Genomic DNA, 26,743 nt, shown 5'->3' on the forward strand with positions numbered 1-26,743 from the left:
TGTCCCCAACAGAATGAATGGATGTTAAAATACTTCACTACAGTGGCAACAAAAGATATGCTGCTAATTCCTTGCTCAAATTTTTTCCAGGGATGTTATTAGACATTTGTTTGAAGTCAGTATTTTCTCTTAGCTGTGACTGTTTTCCATCTTGGCAGTAAAGCACTCTGCTTCCCAAGGTGTTTACAGAGAGTGGCCATGTCCCCTTCACCACGGACAAAGACAAGAAGCTGGGAGTCTGGCCCTTAGGATAGGCTACCAATGCCCTGCAGTCCCAGGAGCCTCCCTCTGCCCAAATCCCATTTGACATCCCATCCTCCTGACTAAACAGAGGAGTCCAGACTAAGGTACTCCTTTCCACATGGGATCTTTGCAGTGTTGCACCCTCTGACATCCAAAAGATATTTCATTCTAATGACACCACTAAGCTAGGGTTGCATGTTTTTTTCCCACAGGCCTGTTATATTTGTAGCTATTTTATGCTCAGCAGAAGGTCTTAGGACTTTGTTTTGTCACAGCCAACAACCTTGAAGAAACATTTGTTCCCTCTGAGTGAGATGCAACAGCAAATCGTACAACACATCAGTTGGTTCCAACCACAACTTCGTCTGGTCCTTTCTCTGAGATCCTGCTATCCCTTTCAGTGCCAGCAATGATTCCTACACCTCCAGCAGCTCCCACCCAGCTCACTGTAATTGTTCATTCCTAATTTGGACAAAGAATGTCTTCACAAAAATAGCAAGAGGAAGCCTAGATTACTGACTGCATTTTTACACTCCTTTCATTCCCATTTGCAGCCTTTTATCACACACACCTCCCCCACCTCATCCTTCACTACATTAACATGCATTCCATTTCTCCCCACATCTCCCAGCCAAGCAGATTTTGTCACCAAACTGATGGCTATTACCATGACTTGGAATTTGTATTTTTATTGTATAATCAAAGTTCATAAGCAATCTCACAAAAACCATTCAGCACATACCAGATTTAGAGAAAAATATTTTTCTTTTATGCAACAGGAATTTTAAAAATACACACAAATTTAAAAAATATAAACAAAACTATACCCAGCCCCTTTGTCACCTCAGATTTATATTTCATATATATATTTTAAAACCCAAAAAAACCCAAACCAAAACAAAATCACAACAGAAACCTCCCCCTCCCAACAATAACAGAAGAATATCTACCACTGATGTTTAGCCACACTCAGCTGGAAAGTTAGGTTTCCAAAAATTTATGAGTCCACTGGGAATGAACTAGCCCCTGGAAAGGGTGAGATTAGGATCTCACCACAGCTGGCTTTTCTCATTCGTCCAGTGTTAGTTAATCCTGCTGGCTCAGAGCAGAGCAGAAAGAGAGAGGGATGGAGCTCCTCACAAGGGCAAAGAAAAGGTAAAGACAAGGAAAATCGGCATCTGGAAACTTAGAGATACTATAAAAATGAGTCCAGGATCAGTCTACTTAGGGCCACCTTCTGCACACTATAATTTCCTTGACGGTATTCTTGTATCCTCCAAGCAGCGATCTGTGAGAGACAAGGGAGAGCCCTGCAGGACTGGATGATGGACACTGTGAGCAAGGCAATACAGGGAAGTCCCACCTGCACCATCTTGTAACAGCCCCACGTGCAGCACTGGGGCTCTCCCCACCTGCCTGCAAACCCCAGCCATGTTTCTAGCTCCATGAGCCCTCAGGTGGGAGCTACCCTGGGGTTTGCCATCGGCTGCACCTCTGGTGGTGGCTGTACTCATGGCAGAGTACCTGAGCTGTTGGTACTGGCAGAAAGGGTCTCATGACAGTGTCACACTGCAACACCTGCCACAGGGGCTTTGGACAAGATAGGCACCCAGGAACAAAACCACTGCAGAGGCTTATATGCATTGGTCTGAGACAATGTCTATGCAGACATGGACTGATGTTTAACCTGAGTGCCCCAGAGGCACAGGCATTGCCTGATGCCTGCTGGGACCCATGCCTGCTCCTTCAGTGACACTTCATCACCCAAGAAAGCCAGGCTGGAAAGGGTTGTATCTCATGGCACCTGTATATACTCAGACAGTCACACACACACGTCATACCTTGGACTGGAGGGTCAGGGCTCCCCTCTAGGAAAAGTATCTCCTTCCAGATGGTGGTGGTGGGCATGTGCTGTCTGCCTCTTTGCTGAACAAGACAGCACAGGCAGGCAAGAAGCCCATCTCCCTGAGGATTTATCTGCTGCATGCTGGTCAGGGCTAGTTGACACCCAGGTGAGGGGGCTTGTGTGACAGGCTTGGTGCATTAAATACAGGTGCATGAATGTATGTAGCAGCATGCCTCCTGCCCTGTTGCCTGAGGTGTCAAGTGGGACCTTCATTTACAAGGGATTGCTGTTGCAAAACATGTCAGCATCAGCACTATTCCCAGCACAGCTTCATTGCTTCTTCCTTGCTTTGATTTGTTGAGAAACCTAACAGGAAAAAAATCAAAGAGCAAATTGTCACACACTGTAAAAGGAGGAAGGCTTCTGGGCTGTCTGCTCTCCTCTGAACATCACAGACTGTTACATTTCCTCTAGACGTTGTTTCAAGTCTGGAATCTGGACATATGATGCGCTGGATGAGCTCTTCTGAGTCCCACAGCAGCACCAGCATTTCCCAAGCCATACATCTGTCATCTTGCAGCAAGTCTTTGTATAAATGGCAAACAGTCATAATGCTGCAACTTCCTCTCTGAGCCTTTGTAGTTATTGTTGTGCATGTCCTGTTTTTCATAATTATGGGATAGCTGGGTCAGTGTGAACTCCAGCAATGAAGAGCAGAGAGTAATAAAGCAGATCTGGCACAAAAGGAATCCTGTAATGAGATTTATGCATTCAAGGTTTACTTGTTTAGCACTTGTTTTCTCTGCTCATACCATCTTCTTCTGTTATACAATGGTTATCTTCATGGAATAGATTGGGTTTTAGTCAGATAAAAATTACTTAACCTGCAATTAACCACTGAAAGGCATATTATCATCTTACCTGCCTGTGCACAGAACACAAAAACAGCATGAAGTGTCCTGTGGTTTCCATTCCTTGTGCCACTGAAAATACTACAGGAAAATGTATTCCTCTGGTACAGTATACAGAATGAAAGATAATGACATAGAAAAGAAAAATTAACAAAAACTACTTTCTGAAATAAGCTAAAATACAAAATTCAAGGGGCTAATACTCTAATAAGAAAATTCTGAAAGCAAAAATTTACAGGAAAATTTAGACAGTAACTTTACTTCATTGATTAGTTTTCAGCACGAAAAACTGAAAAAACCATGCACCACAAGAAAAAGGTTGCTAGAAAAAGGCTGACTAGACCCCCTGCTGCTATCATAATTGCAGAATAGTTGTGTTCATATTACAATAGAATATCCCTGTATCCCATAAAACTCAATTTTCAAAATATCTTCCTGTTAACAATTAAAATGTTTGTCATTATATAAAATATGTTTTAAAAATTGCAGAAAAAAAATACTTTTTTTTTCCTCTGGATATTTTCTTTATTGTAAATGGCTTATTTGAATGATGGTATATTGTGGTTTGTAGCAGACGACTTTGTGTCTGGAATAATGAATTTTTTCCCAATATGCTGATACTGACTTTTGGCATCCATTGAGAAAAAGTGTATCACACTGTAGTGATGTACTGCAACATTTCATATTAATCATATCATGTGATGCCAAAGGCCCTGCTCCATTGTCTGAGATGCTGCTGTAGAGCCACTGATTTTGCATTGTTAGTATCAATAACTTTAACTGAATGCGAAACAGGAAATCCTCTCTCCTCCTGAAAAAGAAAGCTGATATTTAATTCCTAAACAAGATGTTTTCTTCTTAATATCTTCGCACACACAGCTCACGAACAGCTTATCCCAGGCTAAGCTAAGATGAGAATAAACAAGATGCTGTCAGCTGCTCTGCGTAGCCACCCAGGGGGATGCTCTTACTCCAGAGCAAACATGCACACAAATCTCTCTCCCAGCTCAGGGAAGGAGTTGCTTCACATAGTCCGCAGGCAAGAGCATGCTCACAGCTTGTAATCCAGAAACAGCTGATGTGGTCTATCTGCATGCCCAAAATTGCTCCAGAAGAGCTTTGTACTGGACAGTATTCCAGGCAGAGATTTACCCTGGCGCCAGGGGAGATTTAATTTCTCTTTTTGTTCCCTCTCTGTTGCCCCTTCCCCCTGCCCTGCACAGTATGAGACTGTATCCAATTCCCCAGTTTCAAACATTCATGAAGGTGAGCCACCAGTAACACAGGAGGCCCAGTCCAGCCATAGGGGAGAAGGAATAGAAAGCTGCTGATAGAAAGCTGCCTCTTTCTGGCTAAAAAAAATCTGAAGATATGTGCTGCCAGCCTTTCCCCATCAAGTGAGCCACCATGCAAGGGTCTGGAATAGCATTCAAAACAAGGCTTGCTTGCATCAGCCCACACACCTTCACAATCTATTCACATACAGAATTATGTTAACACCAGCATGCTCCTAGGTATCTCATAAACACAATACAGACTTCAAAATGCAGAGATTAAGCTAAATCACTTAGAGCAGTTACATGCTTCTCTGACTAAGCAGGGCTGTTCCTTACCGTTTGGAGCTGAAAAATACCAAATTATGGGCTTCATACACGTTCTTGGCATACTATTCTTCTTTCACTGGAAGGAAATATTTTTCTAATCTTCATCTAAATGCTCAAGATGCTGTTCCCACACCACTGATAACAAATCTTTGGAAACTAGTACTCTTCAATAACAGCTTTGCAGAGTTCCCTCTTCAAACTGAAGCCTGGATTGTGGTGAGTGAAAGATCTTGCCTTGGAAGTGTGCCAGCACTGCAGGGATATTACTGTGGCCATCAGCGCTGAGACCAGCTGCTCCTGCAGCCACATAGGGGCACAGCAGTCTGACAGCAGCTTGACTTGGGTGTAGCCAGCAGGACGCCTCAGCAACATGAAACTCACCATGAAAGCCTTGGGTGAACAGTGAGGATCATAGCAAACCTGGTTAGAGCTCTCAGGTTTTTCAAACACTCTGCTTGCTTTATCCTATCTTTATGAAATTAGTCAAAGTCATCACAGGTATCATCAAAGCTAGAGATGCACTGAAGGAATACCCATGGGAAAGAGGCTAGCCTGTTCCAAATTTGACAGTGGTAACTTCCTGGTGAGGAAAAGGATGTTGCTAAGAAAAAATAAAGGAAAAAAAGTGTTGATTGCTTCAGTTTAAAAACCCCACAATGAAATACTGCATTGTTTTAAAATTTACTCGTCTTCCCTTCTTCCCAAAATATCATAGCTATTTTGAACTAGAAGATAGAAGAGTTACAAAAGCAAGAGATTTTCTTCACTACTTTTGCCTATTAGAAAACAGACATTTCTGTGGTCCTTTTACACCTTGTTTTGATGTGTTTCTGGTTAAAAAACATGTTTTTGAAAATGAAAGTAGAATTTTGGAGGGTTGATATTAAAGGTTCCATACCTAGTCTCATATTTCTGTTGTTAACTCTGATAGAATGACTTTCATAGTTTCAGTAATAGCTGTCCTTCAACAAGATAAAATGCTGGTAAAATTCTGCTAAGCCTTGAACTCTGCCAGTCTTTCTCCATTTTGAAAGTACAAAGAAAGGATAGACAATACCTTTGTAAATTCTTCTAAATAAACTGGAATAACTTTAAATTTTATTATTCTTCTTAAAATTATTCATCTCCCCCATGGAAAGAGTTTGCAAAGGAACTGTTTTGGTTAGGAAACAAATTTTAAGGGTAGGGGTATGGGATATTTTTTTGCACTTTTCTAGAAGACTCACGCATCCTTTCTCTATTTCTGTGGCTTCCTCAGAGTTTGCTGTTTTATTTCGCTTCAATCCCAATCTGAATTTCTCCAAGCAAGGACAACTGCCAGAGCTGCTCAGGATACCATGTTTTCTAAGAGACATCCATGCTGTCCACATTTTTAGTGACAGAGCAGCTGAGAATTTTCCAGAACAGGCCATGGGAGCTCTGGCTCAGCCTCTTGGGACAACAACAGTCTTAAAGCCCTACAGTTAAAGACAGTAGCACAGGTTTTTCCAAAAACCCAAGCTCTTCCCCTCAGACACCTTTCTCCCTCCATAAAAATCCAAACTCCCTTCCTTCAGCTATAGCTTCTCAAATAAGGCATTACTGACCAGAACAAGTTCAGTACCAAACCTCAAGTGAAGGTCACATCTACTCTATAATGCAAATCAAAATACAATTTACAGACATGGCTTCTTCACCAAACCACTAGGCACACAATTCTTCATTTTGACATGCTTTTTGCAGGCATGGGTATAGAAGATCCCGTGGTGACTGCATGGCACTGTAGCCTGCAACAACACACATTCAGATAACAAACATACTTTCTCACAGCAGGAAAAAGTTGGAGGTTGGAGGGAAGGGAAACAAATCATCCAGCTTTTCCCATCCAACTCTGTGGTTCTAGTAAAAACACAATCTGATCCAGATTTCTGAAGTGTTTTGAATAAAACCTAACAGCTATGCAGCCACACAGTTTTTTGGAGCTCTGTAACAACCAAAGTAAAATAAAGTGTGCTTCATGCTACATCATCCCAAAAGTTCAAGGACTTTCATAAAAATAATCAGGATACTTCAAAATACTTACAATTTCAGATCACCAAAACCTGAGAAAAGAAAAACTGCATCAACTTGCTTATTGCATTTCCCCCTCCACAAAAAAAAACCAAAAAAAAAAAGCCTGTATCAATGCTGAGTGCCAGGATTGTGCAGGCTGAATATCTGAAAGGAAAACCTTTATTACAGACTTGCAGTTCAGAGCTTTTTGGAAGCAGCAACTCAGCAGGGTAGTCAATAAGACTTGTAAATTCATTTACTGCATGTTTTAGATCAATTTCACTCTGAGTTCTTGTACAACATTTCAAACCTGCTGAACCCCCCAGACGTTCCTTGCCTGTGGTGCCTTTAGAAAAATCTCTCAATCACCAGAAAACATTGTGTGTTTTCCTTTAGAGCCCAGACTTGTGACTGTTATTTTAAGCACTATTAAAGCTGAGGAGCTGAATGTTGAAAATAAAGCAGTAAGTAGATCTTTCGCAAGTTCCTTCCTTTCTCTCCATACTGTTGCTTTTGTCTTATTTTCAGACAAATTACTGATTCAATTTCTTGTAATTGTTCTTTTTTCCACTTCTAGGTCTTAATTGCAAGCCACAAATATACTACCTGCATGGATAAAATTAAAAATGCATCAAAAATCAATAAAAATACATGAAGCTTTTTACTTCACTAACCTTTGTAATTCACTTACCTATGTTTATCTTTATGACAAGTAATGGCTTGGCAAACATCTTACCAGAATCTAGTTTTTTCTTGTTTACATCTAAATCTGCTGTTATTGCCCAATGCCCTTCAGTAACTTTCCTGAAGTTTTGCCTTGCACCCAGTAGGATTGTTTTGAAAACAACAGGGAAATTTGCTACAACAGCTGTGAGCTTTAGCTCCTCTCCTCTAAATCATAATACGGCAAATAAAATTCCAAGAAGGTGCTGGTCATGAGTTATTTTTGCCTCAACAGCTCAAGGGTTTTATTCATATGATTACTTTGAGTGGTGCCTTAAGGGATGAAAGAGTTATTGGTCTTCAGTATTTGAATATGTGTTACAGCCCAGAGTAAAACCACCAATGCATGCAGAGCTGCAATATCCCCACACATGTAAGCACCTATAACTGTCTGTAATAATCAATTTAGGTTAGAAACTGTGTGTTGCTGTTAACCCAAAGCTGGTTTGCACACACAGGTAGTGTGAGGGGGGGCAGAGGCTGGAGTCTGAGTGCCCAGAGCCCAGCAGCTCCAGCAGGGTCACCGTGCGCTGCACACACCAGGCGGGTGCCATGCCAACAGGTTCCCAGCTGACTGCAGGCAGCTCCCGAGGACCCGACCTGGAATAATGGAAATCACTCACAATGTGACTCTACAGTGAAGCTAGACTGTGGGTGAAGCTTGTGTATTCTGGAAGCTGCTTCATCCCTGTGAATGACACCTACCATCCACTAGTGATTGCTGGACTTGGATTACTGTTGCTAGTGCACAATAAATTCACGTTACGTAGACCCACAGGTCTCTGAACAGCTGGTGCTGGTCTCCACTAGAGCTGGGTCAGCTTCTTCTATTAAATAACACATTTAATTTGGTCCCCCATATTACATCTGCACACAGATTTCAGTGTTTTCATTATTTAGAATTATTCACTGAATAATGCATGGGAACATCTTGCAGACTGTGTACTTACTTGTGAATGCTGTGCCACAAGTAGTGCTTGCTCAATAGCTGCCCTGTGTGATTGGTCACCAAAGTCAAATAGAATTTTTTATTCCCAGACCAAGTATTTTCAAGTTGCGTGTTTTAAAAATGAGAATAATCAGTCACATGCATTTTACCAATACCTCTAACATTTCCAATTCCTTCGCACATTCTTAAGAGAAAAAACTATACATATTTACTTGTGCCATCAATAAAATGTGAAACAAAACTACAGTGTTGGTAAATAAATAGTCAGCTTTTAGCCTAATGGCAGAATGCTTACCTAGGAAATGTGAACTGTGTGTGCAGCTTCCTTTTCAGCCTGAAGGCAATTCAGTCACATCCCTGCAGATCCTGCAGGTCCACTCCTCCCAATTGAGTCTTCTAAATAGGGAGATCCTTTACCCAACACTTTAAAAGTTTTCCTCTTATTAGTCAAAATTATGAGTTTCTTGAAGCTGGGGGCTGGCAACAAACCCCTCCCCCCCCCTCAAAAAAAAACAAACAGCAAACAACACCATAACACACCAAAGAAGGGAAAAAGCCCTAGCCAATCAAAAACCAGCCAAAAAAAACAAACCCGAATCAAACCAATCAACAAACCAAACAAAAAATCAATCTACTAAAACCGCTAATAATCAAGAAAATGTGATTTTGTAACCTTGTAACCTGCCTGGTGGGATACCTAGACCAAAGGCCATTTTCTGTAGAAACCCTCTGAGCTCTAGCAAGGAGACAGTGGCAGAGGGTAGAAGACCTGCGCACCCCAGCACAAAGGAGGTCACTACACTCTGTGTCCTGAGGGGATGTAGAACAGCCAGGGTACAGTTCTGATTCAGGCACTGGGGAGGAGCAGCTAGAGAAGAGGATATCTGGCTTAATATCTTCTGCCAATTGACTCCTAACTGCTGCTTAGCCAGTGTAGGAAATTTGGAGCTGTTACCCTTCCCACTGATTGAACAAACAGGTCCTGTTTTGACTCTGAAACAGCCTGCCCATGAGTGACACCTAGATTTTTAGATAGTGCATGGCCTATACAAAACTCCCAAGCTCTTTATCTGGCCCACTCCTCTGGAAGTAATTCTCATGTAACTCTCCTTGACAGCAGAGGGGAAGTGTAGGACATTGTGGGGCCTCAGAAGACCTGATAGGAACCTTGCCTCTCCTTTCTGAAAGGAGGGGGAAGGTCTTCCAGAGCTGCTATAGAAACAGAAAAGCCAAAGGTGAGGAAATGCCAGGAAAAAGCTGTGAAGGTAAAAGTTTTATAGAGGGGGAGAAGTATAAGCAATATTTGATGGGTACACTTTTATTATAAAAAAGCAACAAAACAGTAGAATGTGAAAAAACCCAAACCCTATGCAAGATTCCATGTTTCTTATAAAAGTTACTGATTTTGTAGGTACCAGGGATTTAGTGTCAAAAAATTACAGTGATTTTAGCACTATATCTTGTGCTTTGTTACCCAAATCATCCAACTATGAGGCAGTGATAGAGAGAAAGAGATACTGAAAAGCATGTCTGTATTTTTCTCCAAGTGTGCTTGACTCATTTGAATTACAAGGTACAATATGGTGTGAGTTTTTCTGTCTTGAATAACTGAAATCACACATATTTTCCATTGTCTACCTTTCTACCTTCACCTGTAGTATCCACTGAACAAGAAATACTGAACATGAGGACAGCACTGTGCAGCAGAAGGTGCTGTCAGAAGAGCTACTCAGTGATTTGCCCTCGCAGCAAACCCATATCCACGTAGATTTCACTCCCTGTCACTGGGTGGGTTTCCTTTCACAGTCACACCTTTGTTTTATGGCAGTTAGTCCTTCCTTCTGTCTCTATGCTTTCCTCCTCTTTTTTTTTCTGCTTCATCTTGGCTTACATCTTCCCTTCTGCTCTTTGGGTTTCTCTTTGCTTATTGTCCTTCAGAAGAACGGGAAGTGCCCTGTAGGGAAAGGTTCAACTTGACTTATTTCTTCCTCAGAGGTGATGGAATGAGTCATTCCCTGGCCATGTTGCCCTCCCTTATCTCCCAAGAACCAGGAGAAAAAGTTTTATAACCTCAGTTAAATATGTGCTTTACAAAATCACTAAAATTTTACAAAACTTAACTGCTTTTTGTACAGACCCTAAAATCTTAGTGCAATGTAAGCATGGTAGCAGCTGATTTCCTTCTCCAGGGCTGCCACTGAGCAAGAGCCAGGAGAGACAGTGGCCACCCCAGAGCTGCTGCTGTGGCTGAGGGCCCCTTTCAGATGAGTGTCCCAGTAAAAATGGAGAGTGAAGGGCAAAGGGAACATCCTGAAGCACTCCTCATTCGAAACACTCCTCATTCTGCCTTGGAGATGGTGGAATAAATCCCTTCTCCAGGGGCTGGGAACAATGGGACAATCACAACTTACATAACTACTGCTGGTGAAGTTAATGACATTTCAAGGCATGTCAAACTTGTTGGCAACAGAGAGCCCAGGTCTCCCTTTAGCTGGAGGAATCCCACCCTCCTAGGATGCTCAAATGCATTACCTCAAGCACATTCCTCCTCCTTGTTTGCTGGCATTGAGATATATTTTGTGTCAACATTAAAATGCAAATCCAGGCCTGGATGCTTTCCTGCTTTGTTGGGGATATCAGCACTAAGGAGCTGCTTGAGCAGTGCAAGTTCCAGGCACTTTGTTTCCCTTTGCTGAGAAAAGTCCTGGAACACAACCCTGGGCACAGAGACACAGATGCTTCTAAATTGCCACCTGCACTTGGTTTCGAAACACAAGTGCAAAGGAACACTCCCAGGTTCAGGCTCCTCAAGGCTTTCATGTGAAGACAGCTCCTTGTATGTCCCCATTTCCCATCTGTAGCACAAAACCTACCAGCTACTGAGAAGCACAACCAACTGACAATATACACTGAAATTAATAAAATTTGGAAGTGAAGCAGCAGGCTGCAGCCTAGTAACTGAACACAGGCTTCAGATGGCAGGCCTGGTTCAGATGAGCTACCCTGGGACATTTGCTCTGGGAGCTGAGTAATGATCATCACTTCAGGAACAGAGAACCACACTCATACCTCATCTCCCCCTGGGCACAGAAATTAGAGGCTGCTGTGGCAGAGCTTAATATCGAGATGTGAACAAGCACTGCCAACCACACCTGTACCCCCAGCATGGCTGGCTGGGCACTTGACAACGTCACGGAGCTGTAGCTGACTGAAATGTCCTCTCCCTCCAAAGATCACCAAAGTCAAATGCAGAAATCAATTATCCACTCCTGGACTCAAAGCACGCCTTTCCCCTGAGCTGTGTGAATTATGGATTCAGTCAGTTTGTTGGTGACACTGAGAAGATGGTTTTTTGTTACCTGCCTAAAACAGTTTTTCGTAAGGGAGGATTCACAGTGGATTAAAATGTTTAATTCAACCTCAGAACAAGATTCCTTGGGAGGGAGTGGGGGAAGAAGAATAGTGTCCTTTTCTCAAAATTAGGCAAAAAAAAACATAGAGGGGGAGTTGAAAAAGCTTGCAGTGGCTGCCTTAACATGAAACAAATAAAGTTGCTTTATAAGTCATTTTCCTTCCCAATTTTAATGCAGTTCCCTATTCAGCATGAGGACAATATGACTCTTTCTATGATTCATTCTCATATGAAATTCAAAGGGTTTAAAAATATGCCTGATTTTGGAAAGTTTCCTGTGTTGCTACATAATTTTACAGCTCAGGCTGGTGCTCAGTTAGAAAGCTGAGCTCCAGCAAAGACTGCTGACTATGGGCAAGAAGAGAAATCCCAGGGTATAGTGTGGCCTAACAGCAGGACAGTGTGCAGCAGGGAGTGCAACCTCAAAATAGCTTGTGCAATGCTGAGAAGGTGGAAAGAGAAAGAAAGGGAATTGGGAAGTTTAAAGAAATACAGGATGTGCAAGAGGCACCAGAAGAGTGATTCAGTGTTATTTTCTGGTAATGAAGTTGCAGGAAGGGTCAAGAGGCAGCACCAACCCACAAACTTCATTCTTCTAAAACATTCAGAGGGGAGAGGGGTGGTGGGACTGGGGTCACAGATTTGAGGTTAAAGTTCTTATCACTAAGTAGCATAGCCATTTGAAGAATCCATGAAATGTTTTCCTGCCTTGATGTCTCAAGAATCTGCATTTCTGCTGTTTGTGGAGATATTGTCAACCATATGTGCTTCTACACCTATGAGAAAATAAGATTAGACTAAAAAAAAACTAAGTAAACCCACTACCTACTACAGAAAATTATTAACATTAATAAACATTACTGTATGCCTTTTAATGGCATACAGAAATGAGTTCAGGATGTACCTCTGGTTTCCTCAGTCCTGAGAATCACCTAGGAACAGGAGCAGAGTTCACAGCCTTAGGCAAAACAGCCAACAGCCCTGAGGCTCGATGGTCACTGATGAATGTGCAGCACAGCTGTCTAATCTATGAATGACACTGTAGACACAATAATTACATGACTGGAGTACTAGAAATATAAGCTTGCTGCGGTTTAACGTAGGTTTGGGTTTTGTTGGGGTGGAGTCCATGATGTGCGGAAGTGGTTCCCTGTGGGGACCTGGCGGAACCAATCAGCTGCCTAGTTTGGAAGATTGACACCTGGTTAACCAATCAGGTTAACCAAGTTAGGTTTTAAGGCTGACACCTGGTTAAACCACTTAAAAGTGGTTTAGCCTCTATGAAAACACATTTAAAACACAGGCAAGCGCGTGGGGGGCTCTTGGTTTCCAGCCTTTGAAGAGGTAACTGGCTGACCCGGCTCCGTACGGCCGGGCTGGGCTGGGCCGGGCTGGGCTCTGCCAGGCACCAAGCAGGCCAGCCCTGCATGGCCAGGCCGGTGGCTCACTGAGGTTCCTGCTGCCGCCAGGCCATGCCACCGGGACTGTCCCAGCGCTGTGAGCAGCCACACAGCTGGACCAGCGCCAGGAGTGGGCCAGACAGCACGGACAGCGCTGGGGCCAGCCCTGAGACTGGGGACGGCCACATAGCCAGGATGGCTTGGCTGAAATCAGCGTGGTGGAGCAGCGCCGCGCGGCCTTGGCTGTCTGAGGATGGCTCCCAAATAAACTTTGTTTACTCCAGGACCAGCGCCGGGAGTGGCCCCAGGGCCAGGAGCGACCTGAGGCAGAAGCGGCTGCTGCTGGCCCAGTCCATGAGTGGGACTGTGCGGCGACACTGGTGAGACTGGAGCAGCGCCACGGTGCGGCTGTCTCGGTGTGACTCCAGTGGACTTCGCTTGCTTAGCCACTTTGAGCCAGCTGTGCTGCTGACAGAGGGACAAAAGCAGCGGCAGCAGGTTTTTTCTGTTTTCCCTGCGCCCTGCATGAAGGAGAGGCGCAGGGGTGGCGTGGGCAGCCAGCACAACTCGCACAGTGATGGTGGGGACCGCATGGTCAGCAGTGAGAGGCACAGCAGTGAGAGGCACAGCAGTTCCTCGACTGCGGAGCCTGGACGAGACCAACCTGCAGAACTCTATAAAAACTGTTTCGGTTGATAAAGCGTGAGAACAAATCTGCGAGCACTAATTTTCTCCCTAACCAGGAAACGAAAAGGGTGAAGACACGTAGAGGAAACAACATGGGACACTGAGGTCAGTGAAGAAGGAGCCAGATTGTAGATGGAGGGGATTGAGGAGATGCCTTCGTCTTGGGCTGAAATTCTTTTGTGAGGCTATGGTGAAGATATAATTGATACATCAGACTTTTATTTTTTTCCCTGTAACTCATGGAATGCACTGGGGGGATGTTGCGTTCTAGTCACAGATGTGAGCAAAAGCACAAGTGTTAACTGGTTTGTGGTAGCCAAGTGTTCATAGCAAAGCAGATGTTGCAGTAGCTGTAATGCAATGAGAAGCTTGAACCAAGAGAGTTGAGGAACTTCACCCCAGGAAAAAGAAGAGGCAAAAGCTCACTTGCCCACAGGGATAAAATAACGTTTATCATACTAGAACAGCTCATCCTTATAGTACCCCGTGAGTTGATGTGGCCCATGAAAGCAGCTGTGGGAAAGCTGCAAGACACGGGAGGGACTTTCACACTGCTAACAGATTTTCCTTTCCCGATTCACTGTGACACTGAAGCCATGAGAGAACTGTTTCTTGTGGAGAAGACTCCATGGCATGGCAAGAGAGACACCTCTTCCTGAGTGAACTGAAGAAAGACTATTCTAGAGGTGATAAACTTACTGAAAGTTCCAGGTTTTATCTCTTTACACTGCCAGTGGGGAAAAAAAAGAAGATAAATTTTCTGAAGGTTTATTCTAATTTCTTTTTATTTTCCTTTAGATCTGTTAATAAAGTTTTCTTTTTAACCTTTAAAGTTTTGAGCCTGTTTTGCCTTCCTCCTAATCCATATCTCACAGCAGGAAAGAGTAACATAATTCTAGTGGGTGCCCTGGCATTTGACCAGCACTAAACCCACTGCAGAGCTCTTGGATAAAATTTCAGCAGGAAGATGGGAAGGATCTGGAAAGGAAATTGCTGAGTAGAAACAGAGGATGAAGTGTGGGGCTGCAGAAGCAGAGTAGCCCAGTAATGCAAAACAGTGTTGCTAGTCAGGCTGGGCAGCCACATCTTAGGCTGGGGGAGACTCTTTGCCTGCTAGCACAAAGCAGATGGACTACAGCATGAAAACATGCTCACTCCTGTCCCTGGGCCTGCAGCAATGTGAGCTGTTCCTCCAAAATTATACTCCTAAATTCTGTCCTACCTTCTCAACTAAAGTCAAAACTGGTTGGCAAAAGTCGTATTTGCATTACCCTTGCTAAGGGATGCTGTGCAAGTGTGATACAGGTCTGTAGTCTAAGTGAAGAATAGATGCAGAATATTTAATGTTGCAGCAGAAGTATAAATTTTAGGCAGTGAGAAACATTTCAGTATCCTCTATGTTGGTAGTATTTCAGTAGAGTAAATAAGAAAATATCCTGGAAAGTAAAGACTAGAATAAAACATACCAAAAGCAGGGTCTCAAAAAATTGTTAGTAAATTCTCTACTTCAAAGCAGTAATGGGGAAACTACATCATCCCTCTGCCATGACATACAAAGTGTCCCTGCATGATATCAATGAATAGGCAAGTGCAGCCAACCTTCTTGCAGTTGCCTGTAGGTTAAGAATTTGGAAGTATGTGGAAAATTTGAGTCTGAAAATTCACTCACATCTGGACTTCAAGGTAACAGCCTAAAGGAAGCTCTAATTTTTAAATCACAGTGAACTTGATGAAGGCATTGAGATATCTATAGGAAAAGGTCAGAAAAGCTGTAAATTTTATTTCCACAAGTTTAAGTGAGTGCTTTCAATCCTGCTTTTACACTTTCATCTATGTTTTCATTCAGTCTCTGCAGAAACCTTCTAGGGCTTTTCTGTCCTAGGAAATCTTTAGCATGCATGCACAGAAAGGCAGTGTATATGGTGTATAGCCCATAAGGGACCAGGGTAGTGAAATCTGCAAGCAACTGCATCACAATTACTAATTCCAGCACAGCAGCAGAAAAACCAGCTGGGCAAGAAAAGGGAGGTTTGGACCGATTCAGAAACATTAACTCTTTTGGCAGGAAGGCTAGGGGCTATCCTTCTTTCAGCAACATATAATGAAAGATTCCTCAACTCTTGAGAAACAAAGAAGAATATAATGGACAACATAACGTCATATGAATCATGTTAAAGTCTGTGTACAGAGGATGTGCACCTGGGAAGTCATAATACTGCATTGCAAGCACCTATTATTTGGGAAGGGAAAAAATTAGAGAAAAAAGTGAGACTAGACAAGCAAGGCCATTATACTGTTCTCACAGAAAACAGATTTTAGTAGGTTCTGAGTCACTTCTGAAAGGTGGCAGAGACTTCAGTGGCAATGGGTAAAAGGGAACATTTTAGCTGTTGTTTGGGCTAGTTGGCTGCACATATGGCAAAGCACAGATGTGTGTGCCCTGCAGCATGCGTAGGAATAACTCACCAGGCATGCCTGAGCTTCAGCTGTGCTCACTCTAGGCTATAAACAGCATTGCCAAGCTATGTTTGAACTCTGCTCAAATGGTTGGTGATTTGTATGGCCAAACTGCTGGAGTAGGAGCTCAGCACCATGAACTGTGAAGGAATTTGGAACCATTGTGTCTGAAGCCAGGTGACGTGTACACCCTCTTTCCTAAATCTAGCTGCTAAAATCATCTGGTATAGGGAGAAAAATAATGACAGGTGCCATGGCAAGGTCTAATATTTAATGATGACATGTGCTTGTATGTATGAGAAAGAAACATTTAAAAGACAAAGGAACTTTGTGTTTAAACTGCAAGAGGATGACAAAAAACAACCCTCACAAAACCCGAGTTTAACCCTGGTGACACTGACATGTGGTTCTTGTTCTCCTCACAGCACTATTCCATATTACATGCTGTGTGCAGTTTCTTGACTGGATTTTGGAGTAGTTACATAACATACAGCCTCAAACTACCTCTCCAGTGACACCTGCTTTTGTCTGAGCCCAGCTATTCTCAGTGGCTTGAGTGCTATTTAAACAGACATAGCAAGCATACTTGGAGAGCATGTGCTTTCTGGGCTTTAGACCTATGACAGGTGAATTCTTGGTTTAGTTTTCTCTAAACCCTCATCTACTTTTTTCCATCCATGCTCTAACACATGGAATTCCTGGTCTGCAAAGCAAAGCAAGTAACCTGCAATGCAGCAGGAGAAAGAATACTGTGAGTGTTCATGCCACGAATGTGTTCAACCGGGTTGAACAGGATCGAGTCCAGGCATGAATGGCTGCGTGCTTACAATTTGTTAGAGTGAGGCTGCCTCTCAGGAGTGTTTTCTGTTCTCAGTTCAGGAAGGTACATGTTTGCTTATATAGGCTTACCCACGGAAATTCGGTTAATAGGTAATATTTGGAAAACAACTGCTCCAATCGGATCATTACATTTCCGCAATGACTACTGAATATAGGTAACAACTTCTTTTTTTAAGCCATTGAGCACTTTGTTCCATCTGGCCAGTTTCTATAGAATGCTTCTCTTCATAGTAGGTGCTGAAAGGGAATTATGGCAGTATTCTCCCAGGTCAAAAGCAAACCTCACAATGCCCACTGTGAATTAAAGGGGCTCTCATGCTGCAACAACAGGTCCACAAAGTGCCGTGGCTAACACTACTCATGATCTGGGGCACCTCCAGTAAAAACAGCATGGGTGCAGGGTGAAAGAGAATTGGAATTAATTTCAAATAAAGGTAGAAATTCTTAGTATTATGGTGCTGGGCAAGACTAGCATCTCTTGACTTCAAAGAATGAAGAGTTTCATATCTCAAGCATTTAATGCCAAATATTTGCCAGGATTTTTATCTTAGTACAACTATTTATAATGGCTCTAATGCTATGTAAGAGACTAGCAACACATCCCCAGGAGGTTATATTACTATTTGGCTTTATAGTTCTTTCACTACTTCAAATAAATCATGAACTTCTTCAGATGTGTCGGAGGCATTCCATTTCCTCAACTGCAAATGACAAATGATGAATAATACACATTGTTTACTTTTTTTCCCCACTCCAAATTCCTATGTAGCTCTCCAGTGATTCCAGCTACTGCATTTGGTCTGGTTTCCTGCAGGTGTCCTGCACAACAACCATGAATCTCTCAGATTTCATGTGTGAAGATCATTGTTTCAGTGCCACACATATTGTATTCTGCTCATTTACTCTGTGAGTGTAGTGGTTTTTCTTTCCCATTTGAATGTACAGAAATACTTGAAAATGAGAAAACATTATATGGAAATAATTGTTTAGTGTTCTGTTGAACTTAGGCACCAAAGTAATCATGTAAGTAAGCATAGAGCAAGACCGCTTTGTTTGTAGTTTGTGTTGAAGACTAGGATTTCAGTCTTGTTTCCCAAGCTAAATAAAGCTAAATATTCAATCATTCAAAATAGTTCCGAGCTACATGTCTTAGGTTGCAATGCAAGGTGTAACCAAAAGTATGTATTCTATCACGTTCTGTTAAAACCAGGTGGGGCAGTGATTTTTATCTTTTCCACAACCCATCCTTCCTCCAGGGAGATATCTTCTGTTAATGGGCCAGTGAGTTCCCCTCATGACTGATAAAATTACATCATCCCATTGGGAGATGCTCCACCCAGGGGAGGAGCCAAGCTTTTCCTACCTAGATAAAAACTGAGATTTTCCACTGGATTCCCAGAGGAAGGCCAGACTCATCTACACTGGACCTTCAGAGGAAAACTGCACCCTTCTACAGGAGCACTGCTTTAACAGAACCACATCTGTCACTCCAGGAGGATGCAGCCACCATTTAATGGGACTGCTACCAACACCCTGACTGGCAGGGTGTCAGGTTGTACTTTGACTCTGTCAGTGTCTTTACACTACTGCATTTTATTTTTTATATTTTTCTATTAAGTTGTAGTTTTTAAAATTAATATATGTTAGTAAAAACCTGTTATTTCTATTCTCATATCTTTGTCTGAGAGCCCCTTAATTTCAAAACTATAATAATTTAGAGATAGAGAGGCTTACATTTTCAATTCCAAAGGAGGCTTCTACCTTCCTCAGCAGACACCTGTCTTTCAAACAAGACACTGTGTGGCAACTATAAATGAAATAATTTTAGTCATGCTGCATATTAAAAGAACATCAGTGGAGGAGCTCCTTGTGTTTTAGGGTAGGACTGTCTGGAATAATTGAAGACATACATCAATACAATCAAAGAGAGGTGCTATTTGTTCTCTTGCACTCAATAGAGGCTATAATGCAAAAAATAAGTTATTAAGGCAGTGAGACTGCCCCATGCCTCGTACAAGTTTCAGCAGCTTGTGTTGCCTTTGATCTTTCTCACACAGCTCACATCACCCATGAACCAGTGTAACAACACAAAAGTACACATTCCCCCAGAACACGGCCTAGGCGTCTTTGGACATGGCACTTTTATTGACTTCCTGCTGTGGAAGGAATCTCTTGGATACAATCAGCCTCCTTTCCTTGTAAGATCTAGAGCATAACACCAGCAAATGACAGAGACACCCCTTTGTCTCATCCTGGAAACTCTTTATGTGTTGCAGTCATGTCAAGGTGGACACAACTGGCATCTCCCCCAGTCCTTTATTAGAAAACTTTTCATGCCTTCTTCCAGTGTACTTCTTTCTGACAACTCTGACTCCTTCCCTCATAGGCAGCTTCACACAGTACTGACTCCTTTTCTTACAGGCAGCTTCACACAGCCCTGACTCCTTTCCTCTCTGCTACCTGGCTAACCCCAACCTGTCCCCTACCTGGCCACCTAACCCTGTCCCTCACACAACATTTTACCTCATCTCTCCCTTGCACAACCCCATATCCTTTACCTCCTCACAGCACAGCCAGCAGACTCTGGATCTCAAACTGCAACTGGTGGCCAGCTAACACACTCTTTTATAAAAAACAGCCAAACTCATTGGGCAGGCACAGATGTTTCCACTCCTCAGTAATCATTAAAGGTGAAATTGCCTTCTGGACTATCCTTTCAACCTGTCTTCCCACACTCATGAGCTGGTGGTTCTCTTATCTTAAAAAAGATACTGCTGAAGGATCACGTAGGAACTGATTATGCTTCAGCAGAAGAGGCATTAAATAACCTATAGCATCCTCCATTGGCTGACACCTGGCTCAGATATTATCACTAAGGGCAGCCTCTGCTTCCCCAGGAGAGACTTGTAGTGCTCTTCAGGAAAAGTAGAGGCTCCTGTGTGGGTAACTGCTGGGAACAGTCCCTTTTGCACATGACTTTAACTGGAAAACTTTTGAATCAGGAATGACAATACATGTTTCAGGTCAACAGACTTTAAAACATTTTGAGTGAACAAATAAGATTCCTCAGTTCCCCCAGGTTTCTGGTTTATAATGCCATATTTAGTACTGAATATAACCTGTAAGAGATTTGCTTTACCTGTAGGAAATTTGCCAAGAGAGTGCAGGATGAGGGAAAATTTCCATTCCAGCCAATCTCTTTAGAAGCCATGTCAAGGTGCTTCTCTCATGTCTCAATCTTGCTGTCACCTGGAAGACTCCAGCCAGGACTCAAGCCAGGGAAATTCCCAAAGTTAAGCCTGAAGACTGCCTTACTGGCTGCCTTCTGCTGTGTCCTGTAGATTACAGGGGGCTACTCTGGAAAAACAAAACAAAACACCTGATTAAATTATGAATTAAAAAGTCTCTACAAAGCAAACCATGGCATTTTCTTGCCTTTTCAGAAAATGCTCTTCAATAGCTATCAATTCCCACAGTCAATTCTGGTACAAGCTGAGAGCAGCATACAAATTGCCATAGTTTAGGAGCAAGAGATTAAACTTGGTTTTTCTGGAAAGGTACACAGGAGAGGAAAGAGTGGTCAAAATCAGCTGAAGAAATTATCCGAGCTGGGTCATATTTGAGGCAATTTATTGTAATATCATCCTAGAAGAAAATGGTCTAGCCAACTAGTCGCTCAGTACAGCTTCATCAGAAGCATCACTTAATTTTACTGAGCCCAGACTATGTTTAAACTGAATTCCCAGTCTTCATTTTAACAACAGACCTCAGAGAACCACAGTCTGGGAATGTGGTCGAGCAGAGGTCATTCCTATCAATATTACCTGAGTCGTGTTGCAAACACGATAGGATACCAATGTTTTGTAACCATATCCATCATTACAGCAGCTTCTACAGAGCAGATAAGATCAAAACAAAAGCTCACTGACCCTCTTGCATTTCAAGATTCCATTATCTTTATTACAGAAATCCCTGAATGCAGCTTACTTCCCATTACATATTTAAGTCTGTGTTGTCTCTCACACTCTTTAATTCTCTCAAGATCTGAAAGCACTTTTTCTCTCTACTTATTAATTTTACATGGTACTTTGAGACAAGTTAATAATAGGATCCAGCTCATCCATTGTCCCACTGATGAGGAACCAAAATCCATAGATAGCAAACCTAGTGCTAACAGCAATGCTGTTCACATAAAGTTGATTTTCTGTAGCTGTGTCAGAAAGCCAAACAACTTGCTGCTTCTGATGCCTCCAATTTTGTTCTGCTCTGTGGAAGATCTAATCAAACTCACAAGTATTACAAACACATATTCTAATTTTCCTTCCAAATGCTACAAAAATTGTCATTGCAATTTACATCTGAGGTTCATGTGCTACCACATTGATACTCTGTGCAATGGAGACATAGACTGATTAGCCAGAATATACTGCCCAGCTGAAGCCATTCTTGTTCCTTGAAAAGATAGCAGGCTCAGAAACAAAAGGAGCCACCAGCCATATAGTTTTAAATAGGATAATTCTTTTTCTTTCTGTGCCAATTCCAGTACCTACTATGAAGGCATAGATGATTCAAGGAGATATGGGCCATACTGTGGTCTTTAGACACCAATGTAATAAAAACATTTACTTGACAACTTCAATTCAGGTATTATTAATTATCACAGGAAGCCACAAAGCAGCTTGCAATGAGTGATTTATTTGGGTAACACACCACTGCGGTGTTTGCAATTAGTCTAAAACAAAACAGTACGTTTCTCATCATTATTTTCAGTTCTGAAGTTTACTGAAGTAAACTTCCACCAGTCACAAAAGTACAGCCACGTGTAAAGACTGGATACATTGTGCAGTTTGCTTTTTGTTTTCAGCTGAGTTACATGCTGTAAGACCCCTTTGGGTAGTGAAGAACAGGGTCCTAACCTGAGAAATCATCTCTCACTGGGACCAGTGCAGAAGGAAGGCAGGTTAGAGGGAAACCTAAAAAGCCCCGAGTCTTTGGAAGAAAAACCTAATAAATAAGATCATGGAGTTTCAGGATTTTGAGTTAAATGTTCTGGTGCCCTTTTGGAGAAGAAAGAGTATTAGATCTCCTTTCATGAACTGCAGACTTTTAGGAACATGATGACTTTGCAAAGACTGTCCAGGTTATGCTCCAGACTACTGCTCTCACCTAATTTTTGCACCAAGGCGTTCCTCATGCACATAGATGCAAAATAGTAAATATAAATACTGCAGCTGAGCCCCTGTCTGGCTTATTGAAAGGACAGACCTGCTATGGCCATGAACTGAGGGCACCCAAGTCCATCTTGCCCTGTTCTTGCTTGCAGCTCTTGTCCTTGACCTGAAGTTCTGAAGGTGGCTTTGTTCCCAATCTGACCATCAAGACACTCGGCACCCACCTTCCCTGAGCCTTCCAGGGCCCGCTGAAAATTAGGAAGTTTCTGAGAAGTTGGCAGGAGAGATTTGCTAATAATATGAAAGGAACTGTGTGACACTGCACCTCCATCAGAGGAAAGCAGTCCAACTTATATCAGACTGTTTTCTACTGCCCCAGTTGTAAAAATCACTGATCACACTACAGCTCAGAAGATACAGACAAGTCACCTGATTTTCTCTATCACTGGGATTTTCTTTTCTTTTTTTTTTTTTTTTAATGGTTTAGTTTGGCAGGGGACCTTGAAGATCATACTGTTTCAACCTGCCTACTGTGGCCTACTTCAAATAAACCAGGTTGCTCCAATCTTGAACACTTCCAGGGATAGGGCATCCACACCTTCCCTGTGCAGCCTGTTCTAGTGCCTCACCACCCTCACTTTTTTTCCTAATATCTAATCTAAACCTACTTTTTTTTTTTTATTTCATTTTGGAAGAATTTCTTCAGCATCTTCCTTCCCATCAGCAGCTGGTTGAGCATCTCACCCCAGAGCAATATGGTTCCCTTATTATTTCCCTGTGAAAGTGTGGCTCCAGAGTCTGACCATGAACGCTCCCTGCCTTGTCTTTGAGCCTCTTCAGGCATATTTTTCACCCTACAGTTGACACAGTTTCATGCCACATGGGTCACTTGTGGCACCAGGCTGCAGTGGGCTGCTGGCACACACCAGGAGGCTGTGACAGAGAACATCGAGTTCCATGGGGAGCAACAAGGAAACACAACAACCAACCACTGAAATATACATTGTTTCTACATATTATGCAAAAAAATGGAAAGACTGTGATAGTGACCCCAAGGCTCAGCCATGTCCAATAGAAATAGCAGCACTCCTGTGTTTAATGCTGCTGTTTGCTGCTTGTGCTGCTTTGCAGTGAGTATGTTATCCCCTGGGATCACAGCTCACGTCCAAACTGCATCACTTCACCGGGCTACAGATCTGCTTTGCCATCTCAATGTGACAGACCAGCTTGATGCCCCTGAGCAGCTGCAGAATGCTGCAGAGCTTCCCTGCTCCAGCCCTGAGCTGGCTGCAGCTTGCTAGCAACAGAGAAGGATCCACTCCAAAAGTACTCACAACAGCTTGGGTGAAAGGTTTTAGCTACAGTCAATGTTATTGTTGCCTATAGGAAAGTCAGAAGGCCATTGAAATCTGTAAGAAAATTAGTAAGACACATTAATGACTAAAAGCTAAATTTATCATGGAAGGAATTTTAACAAAAACAGGTGTAGTGATTGCACCTGGAACATAAAGAACTAGAACAGTTGCTACATATTTGGATTTATTTCAGGACATAAGAAGTAGGGAAGAATCTGGAAAAAACATGCACTGTATCACACACACAGGAAAAATTACATGTCCTGAAAATGTCTGTCATTTCCACATAGCAATTGTAAAAGCTTTTAGATATCAAACACATTACTTTGCTACACAGTAGCACCAACTGAAGTGTCAGACAACACTCAGGGTTTCTTAGATGACACTGAAGATTCAATTGGTTTGAAGAACGGAAATGACAAGCTTCACTTCAGGCAGAAGCCAGTATATCCTCTTCCAGAAAAAAAAACAGATGTTAAAACCCTTTATGCTGGTGCCTGTTAGCATCAACAAGCTAATGCAGTAAATGTTCATTATAACCCCCTGCTTTCAAGTGTTTTATAACTCAGATATAAACATATGGCACTCACAGGGACAGACAGCTCTTCTGTTTCCATATCTTTAAGGAAGTGTGCATGCACACACACATACCTAAACCAATGGTGGGATCCTAACCTTTAATGCAGTTCTGTAGCCCAGAATTATCTAAATGAAAAGAATGATTTGTCTTCAGCCTCTGACATCATTGCTCTTTAGTTTCACTGCTCTCATGCTGCAGTCAGTTATAATTTGTTTGACAAATAAGAGCAGCTGCTGCTAGACACTTACCACTTCTTCCAGGGGTTCTAAGATTACTGCTGCAGGAGCTTCACCTGAGGAAGGAGTCTCCCTTTTTCTCCTCATACATATTTCTGCAGCAGGTTTGTAGTGAGCTATTTGGTCTGTGTGCAAACAGTAGTTTGAATAGTATATAGTATATATACTATATAGTAAAGTAGAATACCTACCTTAGCAGGCACTTAAAACAGCTACTTTAAATAGGAGGGTTTTTTAAGCACTTGGCTGAGAAATGCTTTGATACATTTGCAGAACATCAGTTAGTGAAGCAGAGCTGCTGAAGAAACAATTTTGAAGTTTTATTTATCACTCCTATTCTGGTTTTTATTTTAAGCTGTTATAATGAAAACAAACAAAATAATATGAAAAGTTTCTCCATTTAAGAAAGCTTCCAACTTCCCTAGCATACTCCCTACAGCCCGTTTCTGAGATGAGCTGTGTCCCACAAGGGCATGGCTCTCTCCAGGCAGAGCAGGACAGGCTCCTGCCAGGGTCCATCGGTGGAGCTTTGCAGAAAGGGGTGGTCCAGCAGATCTGGGCAGATGTCCCCTGTTGGAGGGTATAAAATAGAAGCCTCCCTGGGTCCCTCAGAGATGGAAAAGAATTCAGGGGCTAAATTAAAGCCTTTAGAGAAATTAAAATGTATTAAATCACATAGACATAGAAGTGTAAGTTTTAGTTTTAAATATATTTTAATTATTTAAGTCTTAAGAGTAAAAAGCCCTAAAGTCTAGTTGAAGTTCAAGCAGCCTAAAGCCTAGTTAAAAGTTCAGAAACCTAGCTCCAGACATAATGAAAACATAGTAAGAACATTGCTTACATTTTTTAGACAGAACAGATAGAACCATTTACGTGAACAGATGAACAATATGCATAAATTATGTATAAGAATTGACATACTTTCGTACTTCAAGAATTAAGTTCTGATAGGTGTAAAAAGGGTATTTTAGATTCACGTTTTTAGCTCATTGGACAATTTATGAATAAAACCCCCCCTGAGAGACCACCATCACCACCACCACACATGGAAGAAGGAGAAGAAGAGATAGAAGAAGAATATGAAGAGAAGAACAGAATAGAAGAAATGGCAGTGGGCTGCTGCTGCTTCTGCTTGGGCCTCCAGGCCAGAAGGCTTTAGCATGGACTTTAATATTCTGACCTCTTTGCCCTTGAGACTGATGCATTTATGCAATAAACCAGCTACTGCTCTTGTCTCTTTGAATACCCAAACCTATGAATAACTCAACAGTCCCCTGGGGTGACACACTGCATGGGCTCCCACCAGCAGCTGAAGGAACAGGCTGTGCACTCCACTAAACCCACTTGATAATGAAGTACTTTTTGGTTGTTAACCACTGACCTCACAGTGACTATTCACACACAGAATCTCAGCTGTAAGATCCCATATCTTACTAAAACAGACCTAAATCCAAAGACAATTCCAGCCTTACATCTGGTCTTCATATTAGGGATCCCATTCTACTTGTCCAGTATATGGGGCAAGAATTTGTGGAAAAAACACCAAAGAACAGATGTATTTAGTCTTGAATTACAACTTCTAGAGATCTGTGTCTTGTATATGCTTTCTGTAACATGAAGAGGGAGGGCTCTGCAGTTATGCTGCTGAACATTAAATAAATGTAGCAAGCTGAAAACCACCACTGTTTGGAAAAGCCAGACATCAAGGATACATTGCACTAGGCAAGGAATATTCTTTACAGTGGAATTCCAAAACTCCATAATTTCTGAATTTAACCAAAAATCATCAGTGTTGCAATTCAGTAAGGATTTTAATTATTCCCAATTCTTACATACAGAAACTTGCCAGAACTGCTGGCAAGTTGCAACATCTGCACAAAGCCAAGAGCTGCACAGAAGAGCATTCACTCCAAACAAAGGCAGCAGTCAGTCAGGCTCATGGATGGGACGGGAGGACCCAACACAGGGAGGCTGTAAGGAAGATCTGTGATCTCTCAGTCACATGCCGTGCACAGGGCTCAACCTGCTGCCTGAATCTTTACCATGTGTACAGTAGAGAAGCAGTACTAGTGAAAAGAAGGAAGAAGCAGTTTCTCCAGGGCTATATCCATAGCTTATCAGGACATGGACTTAAGGACAGAAACAAACATGCTGGCTCATTGTTTTGTTCCCCTCTGGCCCATCCTTGCTGGATGTTCATGGATATGGGTATCAGCTAGCCAACTCAGATGGTCCACGCATTGTTCCACAAATGCTTCACCCAACTGCAACATCTGAAGAAGAGCTTTGCCCATGGAT

General features: G+C 42.3%; 1 long non-coding RNA gene across 1 annotated transcript; it reads right to left on the reverse strand.

Moving 5' to 3' along the window:
* Positions 1–934: 934 nt before the first annotated feature.
* LOC130265016 (uncharacterized) lies at positions 935–8,698 on the reverse strand. Its single transcript, XR_008842544.1, has 3 exons — positions 8,603–8,698; positions 2,085–2,455; positions 935–1,553 (listed from the first exon to the last, which is right to left on the reverse strand). It is a non-coding gene; the product is annotated as an uncharacterized LOC130265016 (long non-coding RNA).
* Positions 8,699–26,743: the final 18,045 nt, after the last annotated feature.

The sequence above is a fragment of the Oenanthe melanoleuca genome, chromosome Z, assembly GCF_029582105.1.
Source record: "Oenanthe melanoleuca isolate GR-GAL-2019-014 chromosome Z, OMel1.0, whole genome shotgun sequence".
Classification (NCBI taxonomy): Eukaryota; Metazoa; Chordata; class Aves; order Passeriformes; family Muscicapidae; genus Oenanthe; species Oenanthe melanoleuca.